The 20,576-nt window shown below is 46.5% G+C and overlaps 1 long non-coding RNA gene across 1 annotated transcript; it reads left to right on the top strand.

Moving 5' to 3' along the window:
* The first annotated feature begins 4,180 nt into the window (after window positions 1-4,180).
* LOC140265260 (uncharacterized) lies at window positions 4,181-12,369 on the top strand. The gene is made up of 4 exons (XR_011906223.1): window positions 4,181-4,332; window positions 5,197-5,306; window positions 8,659-8,770; window positions 12,025-12,369. It is a non-coding gene; the product is annotated as an uncharacterized lncRNA (long non-coding RNA).
* The last annotated feature ends 8,207 nt before the right edge of the window (window positions 12,370-20,576 follow it).

Below are 20,576 nucleotides of genomic sequence, written 5' to 3'. Positions count from 1 at the left end.
TGTACAGCTGTGTGCGGGGTCAGGTCCTGCGTGCCATGGAGCTCCATGGGAAACCTCTATGGGTGTTGGCAACAGCAGGAGCACTTGGAGCACGGCCTGGAAGAACAGTGCTGGGATGGGCTGTGCTGGGCCGAAGATGCGTAGATGCTGCTCGACCCAAAGTGGTGCAGCAGCTCATGGAATGCCACTGGACAAACCGGGCCGTGCGCTCTTTGTGAATCTGTAATTGTGATGGTTTATTGATTGACTGCAATCAAACTTGGAGTGCTGAGTTGGGCAGCATCTGAAACGCTGCGCACTGCAGCCGCTGCCTTCTGACGCTCCTCCTCTCTGTCCTTCAGCTGCAGCTTTCGCATCATCTCCACAAGGCTGTTCATCACTGCGGAGAACTGGAAAGAGACAAAGCAAGCGTAGAAGTAGGACAGAAACAATCTAGGGAGATCTCATGAAGAAAGTCTGACCAGTAAACTTCCAGAATGGCCCCATGCGGAACAGCACGTTCCTTTCATGCAGGTCACTGACACTACTTCCCATGACACGCTGCCTATGGTAAGATTCATGCTCTGTCGTGGGAAGGCAGTTTCAAAGGCTGCAGTGCCCGACATGGCAAGCTTCCTTATCACAGCCAAACCCTTTGGCTGTTACCAGCCACATCCTTCCCAAGCCAGAGGAAGGCGTCCAAGCTCCCCATGGCAGCTCTCACTGACAGTGTCATTTCCTAAAACACACAGCTGGCTGTTTTGCTATCCCATCGCTTCCCTCAGCATTTTACCATCTCTTTCATGTCTGACAGATGGAGGCACTGAGACCAACAAGAGAATGCGTGTCTGTGTTCACCAAGGACTCACCTCTGCACGCGCAGCTCTCAGAGAAGCCTTTTTCAATTCCCTTCTCCTTTCTCTTTGTTGTTGTCTTCTCGCTAGAAAGCAAGAATACCAATGAATTCATTTTGTCAACAGCAAAACTGCAGAAACATGGGTGCCGTGAAAACAAATGGCAGTCCAAAGACAAAGGAAATGGGACTAGGAAGCCTCTCAGTGAATGACATTTCCAGGGGGACCTACAGAAGAGCATCGTGGAGTTAATGGAAAGAGATGCTGTTAGGTATTCTGGCACCTCGCTGCCTTTGGACTTTGTAGCCCTCAACTCTTTTCCCCTCTACAGAGAAGGAAAAAGCAAAGCAAACCCTAAGCAAACTCAGTGCATTTGATAAGGACAGCACTTGACCAGGACGGTACCACAGCACCTTCTTACCTCTTTGCTTGGAGCTCCGTGCTGGGGCAGGCCCAGGGTGTGCTGCTGGGGCCGTCACACTGTCTGTGCTCTGACCCCTGGCTCTTTTGTTAGCAGACAACTGCGCTGCCGTCTGCTTCTCTTCGTCCAAGCCCTTGCGTTTACACCCAGCCAGGGTCTTGGAGACAGAGCGGGGGCACACAGCTGGGGAAGGTCTTCTCCCTGTGCAGGGACCTGCTGTTGGAGGAAGCCCTCCAGCCTGGAGACGGCCTCTCTCATAAATCTCCCCCTGCACCACCTTCACGTAGATCTTTCCATTTGGCTCACGTCGTACATCTGTTACAATAAGAAAGGGGAAGCAGTGAGATTTAAAGAGAGCCCAAGGCTACTTTCAGTCTGCAGAATGGGCCACAATACCAGGAAATAACATCTTCAGTGTTCACGGCTGCGGATCTCAGGTGAAGTGTGGGTTTACATTTCAAAACTAGGCAGGAAAGGTAATTGTAAATCCCAGGGATGAAGACCTCAAGCAACAAGCAGCAACAACAGTCCCAGGAAAGAAAAGACAGAAAGCCAGATAGAAAGACAGTGCATCAAAGCCTGATGCCTGCTATGTGCCTGTACCTCTCTTGGGAGCCACGGCACAGGCTGCAGTCCTCCCCAGACCTTCCACAAGGCTGCGCTTTGCTGGAAGGCCGCTTGCGTCAGCTTCTGGCAGGAAGGAACAAGAAATAGTTGAAGAGCATCTCTTGGGAGGAAGATCTGAGCACAGCCAGCCACAAACTTTCACTCTCCAAGTGTAGTTGAAGTGTAGCTACAGCATGGTGCCATTTCTGCAGGCAGCACAGATCTGCAGTGGACTTTCTTTACTCTTCCATCACACACGCACCCCTTCATGCAGCCCTATTTAGAGGCAGGTACCCACACCACAGCTCACAAGAGCTTCTTACCTGCACGGGCTTTCTGTTTTCCCCCTTGCCCAGCACCACTCCATGGACGCGCAGGCTCCATCCCTAAAACAAGAGATAGTGTGTTGATTTCACAGGTGTCAGTAGCAGCACTGTCCTGTTAGCCGTGTCCAGCCCCCCATAAAGAAAGACCCCGTTTTACGGCCAGAAGGGAAACTCACTTTTGCGTGGCAGTAAGGATGGTCCATCCCCATTGCGTCCCTCTGTGCGCTGCAAGGCGCAGCTGGATCTCTGGCAGCCTGCTGGCTGCAGTTCCCAAACACGGCCAGCAGTGCCGCGCTGCCTCTGAAGAGAGAAAGGAAGAAACGCTGGTGGCAACGGGCAGCTGAGTTTGGCAGAGAGCTTCCAGATGGTGCCAGAGATGGGATATCAGGGTGCTGAGATATCATTGATCACTAAGGGGAAATACAGCCCGAGCCTTGCCCGTGCCATTAGCCCAGGCTGCCGGCAGTGAGTGCAGAATCCAACCGCTTCCTGAGGTCACAAAGGACCAGCAGGGCTCCCCCTGCTCCACTCCTTCCCCTTACAAATGAGAACAAGGAAGAAAAGTCAAGCCAAAGGAACCCGGCCGTACCTTTCCGCTCACAGAGCAGGCGTTGGATCCGCGCTTGTCTCCTTGCTGAGACATGACCGCCCAGGTCTCAGAGGAAGCCCAAGTTCTGAGGGCTCTCTCCACAGGAACTTTCCCTGCTCTTGGAAAGAGCTTCACTCTTCCTAGGATTGCCTCGATCCCCCAGATCTCCCTTTGGACAGGAACCCTGCAGAAATCATCCACAAGTGAAAAGTCAGGAGGGAGAAGCACATTCCCAGCTTTCTTCTGCCATGCAATTGAGTCTGCTGTGGAGGGAAAGGTCTGGGAATCAGCTGGCTGCAAGAACGTCCCAACGCCAGCTGCAGCTTGTGTCTGACTGCCGTGGCTCGTGTCAGCAAGTGCTCTTCTCCATCTCCTCAGCCATCCGTGCGGCACTGAGGCACAAGTTGCGCTCTGTTTGCCCTCTCCTTCCTTCTGAATGGCGTTTCATCATCCTCACCCAAACACGGGTTGGAATCTCCACAAGAACCTCTTTCCCCTGGGAACAGCCATGCGGAGGGGCACTGCTGGAGCTGGGAACTCCTCCCCAGCCCAGCATTTCGGTTGGGACACCTCCCAGCAGCCAGCCAGCATCAAACCCAGCTCACCTGTTGGGCCTGCTCAGCCTAAGCTGCGCCCAGCTCACCAGCACAGCACAGCAGCGCTTCTGACAGGCTCTGCCAGGGAGATCTGTTCCAAGGAAGGCACAGAGCTCAGTCTCCGCATGAGCACCAGCTCTGCTCACCAGCTGTGGGACAGATGCTCCCACCGTGGCAACCACTGTGACCTCAGCAAGTGCTCGCGTGGCTTCTGCGCTTTCATCATAAGGGAAGGGAATGGACGCCTCCTAGATCCGAACTGTAGGAAACCAACGCCAGGGTCACCCCGTGGGGTGATCTGAAGTCAAACAGCAGGGAAGTGAAGGTGACTCTTGTGCAGCCCATTAAAAACCAGTCAAGACTCATGTGGCCTCATAGTGGTCAATGGAGTCCAAGGGGAGCTAGTAGGAATGAATAGGAATGCACATCTGTATGCCCCAAGGCTGGTGCTCGCCTCTCTGACTGTGGCATTATGGGATTTCTGCATACAAGCAACCAGACAAGGCTGAGCACACTCTTGTCTCTTGGCCATTCCTAGAAGGACCCAGAAGAGCTCAGTGTTCTCTTGCTGTTAGTTTACATAGTCAAAGCATTTCCAAAGGCACGCTGCTCTGCAGAAAAAGCTGAGCTGTCCAGACAGTTTGCTCAGGAAGAATGCAGCAGTATCAGTGCACTTCATCCTGGGGGATCCGAATGCATTTGTGAAGAGGGAAAGAAGAGGGAAGAGAGAAAAAAAACAGGCAATAGCACTGCTGTCCACAGGGGGCGGGGCTTGAGGCAGGGCCTGTGCCAGAGGGGGGCCTGGCACAGTTAGGGCCAGCTCAGGGCCCAGAGCAGAGGGGGAGCAGGCAGAGGCAGGGCCTTGGGGCCCGGCATGGAGGAGGACCAGGCACGGCTGGGGCCACCTCAGGGCCCAGACCGGAGAGGGACCCGGCACAGCTGAGGCCACTGCAGGGCCCAGGTGAGAGGGGAACCCGGCACAGTCGGGGCTGCTTTGGGGCCCGGGCCGGAAGGGGGCCCGGCACAGCCAGGGCCTTGTGGCAGCACTCAGACTGCAAAGTTCAGCCTTGAACCAGAACCTCAAACGGTAACTGCAGTGAAAGGCAGGAGCAGATACGGCTGCTTTACTCTGCTTTAATTTCCTAGGAAAATTCCTTGCTCCAACAGCCTGTTTGTGGCCACGCAATGCCAGCTGTCCTCCTGACAGTTCCTACCCATCCTTCCCCGAGTCCTTCTGCTAAGCACTGCTGAGTGCAGCTGAGTGACTGGCAGGGCTGGAGCCTGGCTGCACCTCTCCTACAGCTCATGTTTGAGGGCTGACTGCCCCTGGGTGGGATTTTTTTCTGATGATTTCTCCTCTGTGGAGTTTGTTCTGTGCGCTTCCGTCCTCAGAGGTGGGTGAGCCATTCTTTCCTTGCTTTGCTAGTATATTCCCATTGTGCCATATTTCTGCTGTTGCAGATGCTGTGTGGTTCTTTTTTAAACTTTGATTTCCTGGTCTTTGCCTTGTTTTTTTTCTTTATTGCTCTTTGTATTGCTATTTTTCCTTCTTTCTTTTTCTTTTGCTTTGTCATGTTCTGCTTTACAGTCACATCTGCAAGAGATTGTGAATTCTCCTGGTTCAAACCACAGTTGGCTTAATCAGACGTGTAAGAAATATATAAGGGCTGCTGCGGCCAGGTTGGATTTGCATTTCTTTATGAACTGGGGTGTTGCTGCAGATGCACTTATCTCCTGTTTTGTCTCTTTTGTGGTTGTTCAAGAATATTAGATCATACTATATCAGTGTTTGTGGCCATCCTGCTTTCTCTTCTCTATCTTGCAGGTCAGCTCGTGCTAGAAGTCGGTGGTATCACTGTATGAATCGAGGTCAGTTTAGGAGCAGCTGCTGATGGAAGGAATCAAGACCAGGCTGATAAATGGAAGCATCTCCTGGTGAGGTGTCAGAGGTGGCAGTAATGATGTCTGTAATCATAAAAAACAGAGGGCTGGCTCATCCAAGTGCTTGCTGACTGATGCTTGGGAGTATTGTGTTCTCCAGCTGAACAATAAGAAAGCTAAATATGCTGAGCCATTACAGCTTGTGCTGAAGTTGAGAATGTGCTCCCAGATGTTTCCCTTAGTGGTAAATTGTGTTCTGGCACTGTGTTAGTCCTGTCTGTGGCATGATCTGGAGAACCGTGTCTGGTTGCAAGCCTTGTGTGCCTGTTTCCATGAACCTTGCTTTCTTTCTCTCTTCAGAGTAAGTGCAGGGTGCTTCCTTGCTTTTGGTGGATTCATCCAGGCTGTCAGAAGGCCAATTGCAGTGTTCATTACATGGAGGGACACAATGGGAATGGACTGTCGTTGCTACCAGGCAAAAATGAGTTTCTTATGTCATGAATGATCTAATTTTGATTATTCTGAGCAGCTGCAGTGTGGTAGGGGATGTCATGAAACCATTTATTTGGGAGCGCAGGGAAGAGTCGTGAGAAGTGCAAAGGTAGTTTCTGTTTTGGCTGTCAAAATGGTGGAGTTTTTTTGGGAGGGCAATGTCTGGGCTTCTGTAAGCAGGCCCCCTCTGAGAGATTGGGCTTTGCTTGCTGCTTTGTTGTGCCTACCTGCGTGCTCCCTGTGCTTGCTGCGTCTGATACCAGTGGTCATGGAACAGGCTCCCCGGGGCTGTGGGCCTGGCCCTGAGCTGCTGCAGCTTGAAGGCCGTTTGAATTTGTGTTGTCCTTCCTGGATCACTGGGTTGGACTTGATGATCCTCGTGGTTCCCTTATAACTTGGGATATTCTGTGGTTCTGTGATCTTGGTGGTTTGTATGGGAATTACCAGATGATTTTCTCCCCAGTTTTTTTTATGGCATTTGAACTCCTAGTTTCAATTCTAAATGTGGGAGAGGAGTTAGATCAGGGTAGGTTAAGGTGCTTCTTATTTTTCTATTCTCCTAGGTGACTGTGTTTTCTGTGGTAGCTCTGTAGCCGGGGATGTTCCTAATGCTCATGAAAAGGCTCTGCTGGCAGCACAGAATTTGACCATTGAACTGCCTGCTGGATTCATTTCTGTAGACTGAACAAACCATCTCAGAAAGCATACAGTCAGTTTGTTTTTTGAAAGGCTGTCAGCTTTTAGGTCGCTGAGAAGTCTTGGTTTATCAGTCACTAGCAGCTTGCTGGAGCTTGCAGTAGTTGAATCGTCCCATACAGAGCTGTTCAATAAAACCTTATAATCACTTTGGCATTGTAGCTCTGAGATGGGTTATACTGCTGGTGTGGATGCCTGTGCTGCAGATGGCATCCTTCCTCAACCTTCTCCCAGCTGTGCTCCTCATTGGCAGAAGGTATCACCATCAGCTTTCTACCTCACACAGCAGTTATTATCTGAGCAGGGACTCGGTCGCTTCCCTGTTTCTCTGTGGCATCCCCTTAAGCTGTTAGTTCTTTTATTTTGGTGTTCTGTGCCCTAGGATGCCAGGCCACTTGAAAAGAGTTTTCATATTATATCCATCCTGATTTCTTTACTTATGGTTCTTTTTTAATTATTATTACTTATTTTCTTTTTATTTCAAATGAGGAACACTCTGGAATCTTCTGCAGCAACCGTCATTTCAGACTTGTATGTTGTTAATCTGTGTAATGAATTATTCTTCTAAAGGCTGTTCTTCTCTAATGTGTTCAGTCCAGGATCAGTCTCTGTCCTTAATCCTCCCTGCTTTGCTGTCCTGTACAGACTGAGCTGTGTTTCTCTTCAGACTGCTTTCCTTCCAGTGCTGACAGTCATGGGGAGCTCCTAGTTGTGTGCTGCTGTATTTGATTTCTTGACGCATACCTTCTTGATGTATAGCAGGTGCTGGTGATAGCAGAGCCCCTGTTCTCTGTGAGCAGCTTGTGTTTAGCCAGCATTGATTGAGCTCTGATCTGCAAACCTTGTGAGAAGATGGAACAGAGCTTCCAGCTACTTCTGTGGAGTTGTGGTTTGCACTGCTTTGACTTTAGTCCTGCTGGGCAGTGATGGACAAGGCAGAGGTGTTGGGATACTGAGAAAAGTGCTTGTGTTTGGAACTCTGGATTTTATTTACTTAGTTTTTTTATCTAGCAATCACTGGGGACCACTGAAGTTTATCAAAGGAGCCTCAGTGGTGTGGTTGCTTCAGATGTACCTGATCTCATGATGGTATTTGGCCTTTTAGCAGAGTTCGGGCTCTGACCCCTCAAAACAGTGACTGGAAGGAGTTGCAGGTGATAGCAAGGCTAATCCAGTAAGGTTTTGGTGAAGCTGTCACGGAAGAGTTGTGCGGTGTACGTTACTGAGACCTTCCTTCCTCTGTGTTTGATGAAGTAGATGCTGTTAGGTAAGGACGTTAAGGCTTTGGATGTGACAAGTTGGGATCCTGTTGTGAGCCCAAATTCAGCAAACAATTACTGCTAAACAGGGGCCTCAGGCATATGTTTTAAGTTTCTCTGTTTCCTGTAGGACTTAAACACGTGTTTATAGCTTTGCAGAGTTTATATGACACAAGAACCATGTTTTTCATAGGGGAAAGATGTGCTTGAGTATCTTGTGTGCTCTTTTGGCAAGGACATGGTAAAAACCAGTCCTGGATGTTTGGTGTGGGAGCAGCAGTGAGAGAGGCGAGCCAAGTGGTGATAGGAGTCCTGAGCCATGGGGTTTCTGTGCCTCTGTCTTGATCCAAGTGCTTTGGAAATGTCCAGATTAGCTTTGGCTAAGCCTCTGAGCTTCTGGATGCTTCTCATAACCAGCTCAAACCTCTCAAAAGCTTGAGGATTGTCCATCGCTAATTTTCAAATGAATTGCATGGGGAAATGGAAAATAAACAGAAAACCCTCAAGTTGAAGTACTTGTTATTTTAAGAATAGAAAGGATAATGAACGTGCCAGTAGTGTTTCATTGTTATGGAGGAGCACAAAGTAGTGGCCAAACAATAGGAGAAATAAGGAGGAATGTCCCTTGGTCATTTTCTCTGGGATCTTCAGGAACTGCTGATAAACGTAAAGATGGGTAATACACACATAAGGAAAGATAGTGACTTTAATGGTTGGAAAAGTATTGTGAGGCACCCGTGTTTCACCCCAGGTCAAAAAGCTTTGGAACTCTCCCAGAGTAGAGAACAGCTTGTCTGATTTCCATTTTGCTGAGCAGTTCAGGCCATCAGAGAGGACTTGCTGGCCTCTGGACAAAGGGAGAGTGTGAAGGGGAGGAGGAAACCAAGATGTTAAGATCTGTGAAGAAGGATGAAAGGCAATGGTTGTTTGTCACCTTAGTGCCCTTCTTGTCTCCCTAGAGCCCAGCTGACTTCCTGGGATTGCTGAATTGCTGCCTTTCACTGCTTTTTGCAGCCTCCTGCCTATCAGACCAAAAACCAGTGGTGTAAAACTGAGTGTGAATTTGGTGGGGTAAGTCCTTGAGTATTCTTTATTTCCATAAAAGGCATTGGATGTCTCAGGATGGAAGTCCAGATGCCTGCCCAAGTGTATTACAGCAGTCATGGAATTTCTATTTCTGAAACTTTTTCAAGCCCTTCAGATAGAAAGGCAAAAGGAAGTGCAACTTTGGAGTAGTGAATGGTGCATATTAAAATGCAAAGAGGGCTAATTAATGTAAATGGACTCCAGTCATGCCGGTGTGTAGCTCTCTTTATGAGGGTACTCAGGAATTCTCCTGACAATGAGTGATCCAGTCCCAACTCCAGGTGCGTGCTCAGCTTGGAAATGCATGCACATAGCTTTTGCTTGGCCAGCTGCTTTGACTGCATTGTACTCCATCATCTTGTCTTGATCTCTTTGCTCCCTCCATCAAAAGCTTTGCTCGGTCTAGACTCGTTGCAGGTGCTGACTGTTATGTTGATCCACGTGAGATCAATACAGAGATGAATACAGAAAATAAGGTAGGGTTGTGCTGCATGAATTTGAATGTCTTAGGAGAACGATCTTGCTTAGGATAGGGTATCTACCACACTGCTGATTGTCATCGCCCCTCACCCTTTGTGAGCAGCTGGTTACTTGCTTGAGCAGTGGCGTGGGGGGCACATTGCACTTGCTGTTACAGCCTCATAGAAATGTGGTTATTTTTAAAATGAAGGTTCTCACTGCTGGAGGACTCGTGTCGTTCTTGCATCCCACTCTGGCAGATTCTGTCATGTGATTTGAGAGCACAGGCTGAGAGTGCAGGCTTGTTGGATTTCATTTGATCTTTCCTATCGACAGGAACCAATGGGTGGCTTCCAGAATAGTTCAAGATGTCTCTGTTAAGATCGAGCTTTGCTGCACGTAACCAGAACCCCAAGCTCTTGATATTGTGCTGCTGATACAGCCAGTCTTTGCAATCAGCTGAAGAAGTAGGCTTAGGAACACAGAGCGTAATTCCTAGCTGCAGTAGATGATAGTGTAGATTGAGAAAGGCTGCCCGTGGGGCCTCAGGTAGTTTAGATCTTAGTAGCATCTGGTATTCTAAAGCGTGACTAATTCAGCTGATGTACTTCTCTTCGTAGTGTTGCCTCTTCATTGTTGGTGTGTAATTTCAGCAAGCAGCCCAGCAAAGACTACTGGTTGGCAGATAGGCTTCTGTACTTAGTCTTGGAAGGCAGGAGGATGCAGAGAGTAACATTTTGCTGTAGGCAGAGTGATTTTAGAAACTGCAGAAGGTCAACTTCAATAGGGATCACAGAGTCATAGAATTGCTCAGGTTGGAAAAGACCTTAAAGGTGGTCAAGTACAACCATAACCTAACCAAACTTACCCTAAACCTGACAACCTGCTGCCAAATCATGTCCCTGAGCACCACATCCAAATGGTTCTTCAACATGTTCAGGGATGGTGACTCAACCACCTCCCTGGGGAGCCTATTCCAGTGCTTAACACGCCTTTCTTTCTTTCCTGATATCCAACCTAAACTTCCCCTGGTGCAGCTCGAAGCTGTTTCTCCTTGTCTTGTCACCAGTGAGAAGAGACCAGCCCCGCTCTCACTGTAAGAACCTTTCAGGTATCTGGAGAGAGCAATAAGGTCTCCCCTCAGCCTCCTTTTTCCCAAACTGAACAGCCCCAGTTCCTTCAGTCGTTCCCTGTAGAGCGTATTCTCCAAGCCTTTCACCAGCCTTGCTGCCCTTCTTTAAACCTGCTCCAGCACCTCCTTTCTGACTTGGGGTGCCCAAAACTGGACACAGTACTCGAGGTGAGGCCTCACCAATGCTGAGTACAGGGGCAGGATGACTTCCTTAGTCCTGCTCACCACACCATTCCTGATACAAGCCAAGATGCCATTGGCCCTCTTGGCCACCTGGGCACACTGCTGGCTCATATTCAGCTGACTGTCCATCAGCACACCAAGGTCCCTTTCCATCAGGCAGCTTTCCAGCCTCTGCTCCCCAAGCCTGTAGGGTTGCTTGGAGTTGTTGTGACAAAAATGCAGGACCCAACACTTGACCCTATTGAAACATCCAGTTTGCCCTGGCCCATTGATCCAGTCTATCCAGATCCCTCTGTAGCACCTCTCTCCCATCTGGCAGCTTGACCCTCCTTCTGAACTTGGTGTTATCTGCAAACTTACTGAGGGTGTGTTCCATCTCCTCGTCGAGATCGTTAATAAAGATGTTGAATGGAAGCATCCCCAGTACCGAGCGCAGGGGGACATAGCTTTGCTTCGTACCTTTTATCATTGTAAGTAGCTTGCCCACTCTTGCAGAGACCGTACATTTCCTTCTGCTCTTGAGTTCAGCCAGTCCAGCCTCCTTGCCTGTTGTCTTCTGTGTCTTGGGGATGGTCAGCTCCTGCACCTTTAAAATTACTTGCTTAAAGTATTGCCAGCCTTCCTGGGTTCCCACGCCCTCCAGAGCTACCTCCCAAGGGACTCTCTCACCCATGGCCCTAGAAAGGTTAAAGTTTGCCCTCTGGGAGTCCGAGGTAGCAGTTCTGCTGGCTCCCCTCTGGGGTTCATCATGGACTGAGAAATCTGGCATCTCACGATCACTATGTGCCAGTCGGCCTCCAACCTTTCCATCTGTCACAAGACCTTTTCTCTTAACAAACAGCAGGATTTTGCTTCCCCTTGTTGGCTCCTTTGCCATCTGTGTCAGGAAGTTCTCTCCCACGCACTCTAGGGACCTCCCAGGCTGTTCCCTATCTGCTGCATTAGGAATCCAGCAGATGTGTGGGACGTGGAAATCCCCCACAAGAACAAGGGGGAGAGACCTTGAGACCTCATCCAACCATCTGTAAAGTGTCTTGTCCAACTCGTCACACGATTGGGTGGCCTGTAGCACGCTCCTGTGATAATGTCAGTTTTTCTGGCCTTTGCTTTTATTTTGACCTATAAGCTCTCAACCCTATCACTGCCATCGTTGATTTCCATACATTCACATTCTTTCTTAACATAGAGGCCGATCACAAGTGGTGTCCTTCACGGGCTGCTCTTGGGACCGATGCTCTTCAACATCTTCCTTCATCAATGACATCGATGATGGCATCGAGTGCACCCTCAGCAGGTTTGCAGACGATACAAACTGAGCAGTGCAGTCAATATATTGGAGGGAAGGGAAGCCATCCAGAGGGACCGGGACAGGCTCAAGGCCGAGCTACCCATGTCTGACTTCTGTGTTTATCAGTGGGGCAAGAGGAAAATCCTCTTTCTTATTCTTTTTTTCTTTTTCCTGTAGATCTGCAAAAGCACTCGGGGGAAGTTGGATGGCATCAAGGGCACATGTTTTGGATTCTGCTTAGGTGGAGACAACTGTAAGGAAGGGAAAGAACACTTGTGGGGCAGGGGGTGCTGCTTTACAACCTACAATGAAGTGCAGAGCACTTTTCATGTAGTGTTCAATCACTGTTTTCTCAAAGGCAGTACAGTTCTGAACTAAGCAACAATGAAGCCAGTGATTTTAAGTATCAGTTTCTGATGACAGTGGCTGCCTGTGTTCAGAGGGCACACGTAATTCACTGCGCCTGTGGGAATTCTGATGAGCAATTAGCAAAAATACCCTTGTCGTTAGGGAGAAACAAGAACACCGTCCTCCAAAAAGTAATCAGTGCCATTTCAGTAAGTGACACCTCTTCATTGTACAGGAGGAAGAAAACAACAAAACAAAGCCTACAGGTGTGTTGTAGATGCTAACGAGGCTGAACCTTGTAATACAAGCATATAGGCGGTAGCGGGGCTTTTTCGGGATGTGACGGTGATAGTAATCCAGCCTCTTCCGTCTCAAACCCTGTAAGGTACATTGGCGCGCATTTCAAACGTGTACCCTAGGGGGCGTAGACGAAGTAGTAAGGTATATAAGGTATTGATTACTCCTAATAAACGCCATTTTGCCACGTTTCTTGATGAGTCACGGTGGTCTTTTGGCTCTGGCAGAGGTTTCGCAAGAAGCTGGGAAATTGGGGGTTTCCGAGTCACGGCAACACAGGTGAGCCTAACGTATGAATGAAATGAGAACAAAATGTTAGGAAAGACAAGACTGTGCTTGAGTTTTCCCAGTAATTAGTGCCCGAAATGCAGAATGGGTTTCTGAACCTTTCTTTCATCCTCCAGGTCCTATGAAGGACTGTGCCTTCATTGTAATCTCCATCAGAAATGCCTCCTTTCTCAGTGAAAATCCAGCCACTGGATTAAGGGCAAAATTGAAGTGCAGAGTAGAAGTTGTTACTTCTTTCCTCTGAATACAGTCTGCTTCAACACACTTTAAATCAGAAAACCTTTAAAACTGATGCAAAGAGAAGCACGTTTAGCTGTTTTGTGTTGTTTTGTTTTAATAGCTTTGAACAGCCAGATCAAGTAGCCAAGAAGCCTCGTTCCAGCTTTTCTGTACAAATGGAGTCACGGTGAGTGCTTTCTCTAACAATTGTAGTGTCGGGACACACACTTCTCTTTTTGCCATCCACTGAGTATTGTTCTCTCTCCTTATTAATATCTTGCAGGAAAGAACACTTCATGTGTAATGAAAAGCTGGTGTCCAGAAGATCACTGGGGCCAGATCCCAGTGTTGCTGCACTCCTCAGTAACGCGTGTCCAAGCCTTGATGTATCTGAAGCTGATCAGGAGGGAATGCTAGCCAGAATCAGCTGACGCAGTGCCAGCAAGCTTTCAGTCAAGGCCTTAAGGAAGGATGAAGATACAGGCTGGGAACATCACCCGATTTGACCACGTGTAACTTGATGCTAGAAATACACCAGGTCCTTGCTCCCTGCATAGCAAGAGATTCCTCCGTTCTCCTCCAAAGGCTGCCAAAGTAACTTCTGTGTGATGACTGCTGAGATCAAACTTTGTGTCGCTCCTTGCAAGTTCTGTGGTAGCGAGATACTGTGTTACCCACACACAGGTATCATGTCTTTGGTAACAGGGCGTAACACAATGAATCCTGTACCAACGCCGCTGTCATAGGCCAACAAGGGACCGTAATGTCAGGGTGAAGGCTGATGTTGCAGATGACTTCCTGTCACCGAAATACATGGGGTTTACAGAGTCTTGGATGTGGGGCTGTGCTCCTTTATTTTTCTTTGTTATTCCTTCTGGTTACAGGGAGGCGTCTGTCCCTTCTGCCACTGTGAATGTGCTGTGGGGAATGAAACCATCTGCAGCTGTGGAAGGAGGGTCACTGCATGAGGAGGAGCTGCACATTCAGACATGTGGAACTTGATGTGAGTGTTTGCCTAAAGATGTTTTCTCAAACTCAGTCCCCCAAACCGGTGAATTGCTGTAGGAGGCTAAATGTGCTAGTACAGGCTGGGGGATGACCTGCTGGAGAGGAGCTCTGCAGAGAGGGACCTGGGTGTCCTGGTGGATGACAGGTTGGCCATGCCATCAGTGTACCCTCATGGCCAAAAAGGCCAATGGCATTCACAGTATCACAGTATCGTGCGAGTTGGAAGGGACCTTAGAGATCATCAAGTCCAACTCCCGGGATTCGAGCCTTTCTGTGTAGCAGAGCAGCATTTCTACCACTTGCACCACAGGGGGGATTCGAACCCCGGGCCTCCAGTGTTGCAAGCAACACTTTATACCACTGCGCCACCGGGGACACACATTCCATGGTGCATTAGAGAGAGCATGGCCAGCAGGACAAGGGAGGTGATTCTCCCCCTCTACTCTGCCCTGGTAAGGCCTCATCTGGAGTACTGTGTCCAGGTGTGGGCTCCCCAGAACAAAAAATACAGGAAACTCTTGGAAAGAGTCCAGCAGTTCTTTCTTTCTGAGTGTTCTTTCTTTCTTTCCAGAGCTCATCATTGGGGAGCGTTTTTATCTTATTCAGACTCTTTGCATTGCCGTGATATTGTATTCAGGTGATTTGCTTTACATTTGTATTTGTAGACCTTGCTTTGCTTTGCTCTGTTTTCCCTGTTTGTTTGGTATTCCCACCCTTTGCTTTTCTGTAGTGCCCCTTTGGCTTTGCTTTCCACAGTCTTTGTTTCATTTGTGTTGGCTCTTTGTCTTTCCTGTTCCTTTCTTTGCATTCTCTTCTTCCTTGCTGAGAGCATTCTTTTTCTTTTGAGACTCTGTTTTTTTCTCTTTGCTTTGAGTTTCTGCTTTCCTTTTGCTTCTTCCTTGCCTGGCTTTGCTTTCCTTGTCCCCTTGCCTGTGCCTTTCCTCTTACTTTGCCTTAACTTACCTGATGTTGTGTCACCCTCGACTGCTCTGTTTGGTTTATTTGTTTCTGGCTTCTTAAACTCCAGCCTCCTCTTCTGGCTTTCCTGCTCTGCTTGATGCATTTGCAGTTGATTTTTTTCTCCTTTTCCCAGGTGGGTCCACTCCTCCTGGGCAAGGATGGCTGTTCCTTTGTGGTGGTCTTGCAGCTTTTTCACTGATGGCTGGCGAGATCCGTGCCCGGTAGCTACCCTGACCTCCTCCTTGGCATGGCTGCAGGTGCTTTGCCTTCCTCCATAGAGGTGTTTGATTCTAACTGCCATCCGCAGATTCCTCTGGGCTGTCCACCCTGAAGTAGCATGGCTGGTGGAGGTAGCAGCATGCCCTGTAGCTACCCTTTCCTCCTCCCGGGCACGGATGCTGAGCTTTTGGCCTCCTCCTGACTCAGTGCTCATCTCTGACTCGACATGTAAGAGTAATATTTTCCACTCATTTTATGTTGTTGTTTCTGATGCATGGCTTGATGTTGGTTTTCTCTGATACTTTTCCTTATTCTTTTATTTTTTCTGCCTTGGCTTACGGTTCCTTCAGAGTTGGAATGAACAGTTGACTTTATTTTTTTTCAGATTCTTTGATATCCATTCATCTTATCTTTTTCTGTTTGACTTTATCCTTATGTTTTGGCTTTTCACGCTGCCATTTGCTTTTGTCCTCTGTCTTTGCATTTTGCCTTTGGTGTTTGCCTTTTGTCCTATTCCATTTGCCCTTTTCGTTTACCTTTGGCATTATCTTTTTCAATTTACTTTTTGCATTTCCCTTTTGCCTTTTGCCCTATGCCATTTGTGTTTTCCTTTGCTTTTTCATTTTGCCTTTTGCATTTCTATTTTGCCTTTGCCTTTTGTCCTATGCCACTTACCCGTTGTCTTTGCCTTCTGCTTTTGCCTTTCGCCTTTCCCGTTGTGCTTTGTCTTTTGCCATAGCCATTTTCTTTTACCCGTTGCCTTGACATTTTCAGTTTTCCTTTGGCGTTTTCCTTTCCTTTTTGTCCTATTCTGTGTGCCTTTTTCGTTTACCTTTGGCATTAGCTTTTTTATTTTACCTTTTGTATTTCCCTTTTGCCTTTGCTTGGTGTCCTATGCCACATACTATTTCCCTTCTGCCTTTTGTTATTTGCCTTTGCCCATTTTTTTATTTATTTATTTATTTATTTATTTTAGTTTTTCTTATTTTTTGCCTTTTCCATTTGCTTTTGGCCGTTGCCTTTGCTTTTTCAGTTTTCCTTTTGGTATTTGCATTTGCCCTTGTGCTATGGCATTTGCCTTTTCCTTTTTCATTTTGCCAATTGCTTTTCCCTTTAGCCTTTGCCTTTTTGTACTTTGCCACTTACCTTTAGCCTTTGCCTTTTGCCTTTGGCTTTTTCCTTTGGCTTTGCTCTTATGCTTTGTCTTTTGAGATTGCCATTTGCTTTTGCCTGTTGACCTTGCATATTCAGTTTTGCTCTTGGCGTTTGCCTTTGCTTTTTCCCTATGCCATTTCCATTTTTCTTTGTTTTTTTTTTTCATTTTACCTTTTGCATTTCCATTTTCCCTTTCTCCTATGCCACATATCTTTTTCCTTTTGTCTTTTGTCTTTTGCCGTTGCCTTTTGACTCTGCTTGTTTCCTAACCTCTTTGCATTTTTTTTTCCCTTTTACCTTTGACATTCCATTTGACTTTTGCCATATGCCACTTACTTTTTTCCTTTTCACTTTGCCCTTATGTTTTGACTTTTTGCACTGCCATTAGCTTTTGCCCGTTGCCTTTGCATTTTCCTTTTGACGTTTGTCTTTGTCTTCTGTCCTATGCCATTGTCCTTTTTCGTTTACTTTTGGCATTAGCTTTTTCATTTTGCCCTTTCCATTTCCCTTTTGCCTTTGTTCTTATGTTGTTGTTGTTGTTTTTTTTTTCCATTGCCATTTGCTTTTGCCCATTGCCTTAGCATTTTGCATTCTGCTTTTAGTGTTTGCCTTTGCCTTTTTCCGATGCCATTTGACTTTCTCATTTGCCTTCGGCCTTTGGTTTTTCTTTTCGCCTTTCCCGTTTCCCCTTGACTTTTGCCTTTGCCTTTTTCCTTTGCGTTTAGCCCTTGCCTTTTATCTGTGGCCTTACGTTTTGACTTTTGCCATTGCTTCTTGTCCTTTGCTTTTTGCCATTTGCGTTTGCATTTTGGCTTTGCTTGTTGCCTTTCCATTTTGATTTTGCCTTTGTTGTTTACTTTTCCATTTTGATTTTGCTTTTGCGTTTTGCCTTTCCAGGTTGCTTTTCCCTATTGTCTTTGACATTCCAGTTGCCAATTTTCCTATGCCACTTGCCTTTTGCCGTTGCCTTTTTTTTCTGTGCCACTTACCTTTTCCCTTTTGCCTTTTGCTGTTTGCCTTTTCCCTTTTGTTTTATTTTTGCCTTTTCCATTTGCTTTTGCCCGTTGCCTTTGCATTTTCCGTTTACCTTTTGGTGTTTGCATTTGCCTTTTGTCCTATGCCACTTAATTTTGCCTCTGCCTTTTCCCTTTTTCCTTTTGTGTTTTTCCTTTTGCCATTTCCATTTGCTTTTGCCTGTTGCCTTTTCAATTTCAGTTTTCCTTTTGGCATTTGTCCTTACCTTTTGTCCTTTGCCATTTCACTTTTCCTTTGCTTTTTGCTTTTCCCTTTTGCATTTTCCCTTTGTCCTATGCCTTTTAACTTTTCCCTTTTGACTTTTGCATTTTTCCTTTGCCATTTGACTCTGCTTGTTTCCTAACTATTTTTGCGTTTTTTTTTTCCCTTCTGCCTTTGACATTCCATTTGACTTTTACCCTGTGCCAATTAACTTTTGCCTTTTTCCTTTTGTCGTTGCCCTTATGTTTTGACTTTTTGCACTGCCATTTGCTTTTGCCCGTTGCCTTTGCATTTTCCTTTTAACGTTTGTCTTTGCCTTCTGTTCTATGCCATTTGCCTTTTTCTTTTTCCATAGGAATCAGCTTTTTCATTTTGCCCTTTCCATTTCCCTATGCCTTTTGCCTTTGTTCTTTTGTTGTTGTTGTTGTTTTTACATTGCCATTTGCTTTTGCCCGTTGCCTTAGCATTTTGCATTTTGCTTTTAGTGTTTGCCTTTGCCTTTTCCCTATGCCATTTGACTTTCTCATTTGCCTTCAGCCTTTGGGTTTTCTTTTTGCCCTTCCCGTTTCCCCTTGACATTTGCCTTTGCCTTTTTCCTTTGCGTTTAGCCCTTGCCTTTTACCTGTGGCCTTATGTTTTGACTTTTGCCATTGCTACTTTTCCTTTGCCTTTTGCCATTTGCCTTTGCATTTTGGCTTTGCTTGTTGCCTTTTCGTTTTCATTTTGCCTTTGATCTTTGCTTTTCCGTTTTGCTTTTGCTTTTGTGTTTAGCCTTTCCTGTTTGCTTTTCCCTTTTGCCTTTGACATTCCAGTTACCAAATTTCCTATGCAACTTGCCTTTTGCCGTTGCCTTTTGCCATTGCTTGTCAACCTTTTTATTTTTCATGTCTAGGTTTGATGCTCCATCTCTGTTGCCATGGATTGTTTTTGAGCTTTGTGTTTCATTTCAGCTATGTGGATTTGTTTTATTCCTTTTCCATTCTTGGAGCTCTTTTATCCTTCACTATGCGGTATTCCTTTTTGTTTCTCAGTGTTTCAAGCAATTTTGCTTTCCTTTCCTTGGCTTTTTAGCACTTCATCTTTCATTTCTTCTTCCTGGTTTTGCTTTGCTCTTTTGTTTTTCCGTTCTATCTTTGCCTTGCATAGCTTTTGAATGTGCTTTCTTTCCCGTGCTCATCACTGGGGAGCTTTTTTATCTGTTTCTTTTATTCAAACTCTGCTTTGCCAGGATATTGTATTCAGGTGATTTGCTTTACATTTGTATTTGCAGACCTTGCTTTGCTTTGCTCTGTTTTCCCTGTTTGCTTAGTATTCCCGCCCTTTGCTTTTCTGTAGTGCCCCTTTTTGCTTTGCTTTACACGGTCTTTGTTTCATGTTTGTTGCGTCTTTGTGTTTCCTGTTCCTTTCTTTGCATTCTCTTCTTCCTTGCTGAGAGCATTCTTTTTCTTTTGAGACTCTGTTTTTTTCTCTTTGCTTTGAGTTTCTCCTTTTCCTTCTTCCTTGCCTGGCTTTGCTTTCCTTGTCCCCTTGCCCGTGCCTTTCCTCTTACTTTGTTTTCCCTTACCTGATGTTGTGTCGCACTCGACTGCTCTGTTTGGTTTATTTGTTTCTGGCTTCTTAAACTCCAGCCTCCTCTTCTGGCTTTCCTGCTCTGCTTGATGCATTTGCAGTTGTTTTTTTTCTCCTTTTCCCAGGTGGGTCCACGCCTCCTGGGCAAGGATGCCTGTTCCCTTGTGGTGGTCTTGCAGCTTTTTCACTGATGGCTGGCGAGATCCGTGCCCGGTAGCTACCCTGACCTCCTCCTTGGCATGGCTGCAGGTGCTTTGCCTTCCTCCAGAGAGGTGTTTGATTCTAACTGTCACTCGCAGATTCCTCTGGGCTGGCCACCCTGATGTGGCATGGCTGGTGGAGGTAGCAGCATGCCCTGTAGCTACCCTTTCCTCCTCCCGGGCACGGATGCTGAGCTTTTGGCCTCCTCCTGACTCAGTGCTCATCTCTGACTCGCCACGTAAGTGTATTCTTTTCCACTCATTTTACGTTGTTGTTTCTGATGCATGGCTTGATGTTGGTTTTTTCTGATACTTTTCCTTATTCTTTTATTTTTTCTGCCTTGGTTTACGGCTCCTTCAGAGTTAGAATGAACAGCTGACGTTAATTTTTTCAGATTCTTTGATATCCATTCATCTTTTTTTTTCCCATTTGACTTTGTCCTTATGTTTTGGCTTTTCACGCTGCCATTTGCTTTTGTCCTCTGCCTTTGCATTTTGCTTTTGGCGTTTGCCTTTTGTCCTATGCCATTTGCCTTTTTCGTATACATTTGGCATTAGCTTTTTCAACTTACCTTTTGCATTTCCCTTCTGCCTTTGCCTTTTGTCCTATGCCACTTACCTTTTCCCTTTTGCTTTTTGCCCGTTGCCTTTGCCCTTATGCTTCGTATTTTGCCATAGCCATTTGATTTTTCCAATGACTTTCCATTTTCAGTTTTCCTTTTGGCATTTGTCATTGCCTTTTGTCCTATGCCATTTGCCTCTTCCTTTGCTTTTTAATTTTGCCTTTTGTATTTCTATTTTGCCTTTCCCTTTTGTCCTATGCCACTTACCTTTTCCTTTGCCTTTTGTTCTATGCCACTTTCCTTTTGTCTTTGCCTTTTGTCTTTGCCTTCTGCTTTTTCCTTTCGCCTTTCTTATTACGGTTTGTCTTTTGCCATAGCTATTTGCTTTTACCCATTGGCTTTGCATTTTCAGGTTTCCTTTTGGTGTTTGCCTTTCCTTTTTGTCTTATACCATTTTCTTTTATAGTTTACATTTGGCATTAGCTTTTTCATTTTGCCTTTTTCCCTTTTGCCTTTGCGTTTTTTTTCTGTGCCACTTACCTTTTCCCTTTTGCCTTTTGCTGTTCGCCGTTTCCCTTTTCTTTTATTTTTGCCTTTTCCATTTGCTTTTGCCCGTTGCCTTTGCATTTTCTGTTTTCCTTTTTGTGTTTGCATTTGCCTTTTGTCC

This window comes from Excalfactoria chinensis, unplaced genomic scaffold (assembly GCF_039878825.1).
Source record: "Excalfactoria chinensis isolate bCotChi1 unplaced genomic scaffold, bCotChi1.hap2 Scaffold_81, whole genome shotgun sequence".
NCBI lineage: Eukaryota > Metazoa > Chordata > Aves > Galliformes > Phasianidae > Excalfactoria > Excalfactoria chinensis.
The sequence above is the reverse complement of the archived record's forward strand: the minus strand, read 5'-3'. Positions and strand labels throughout refer to the sequence as shown.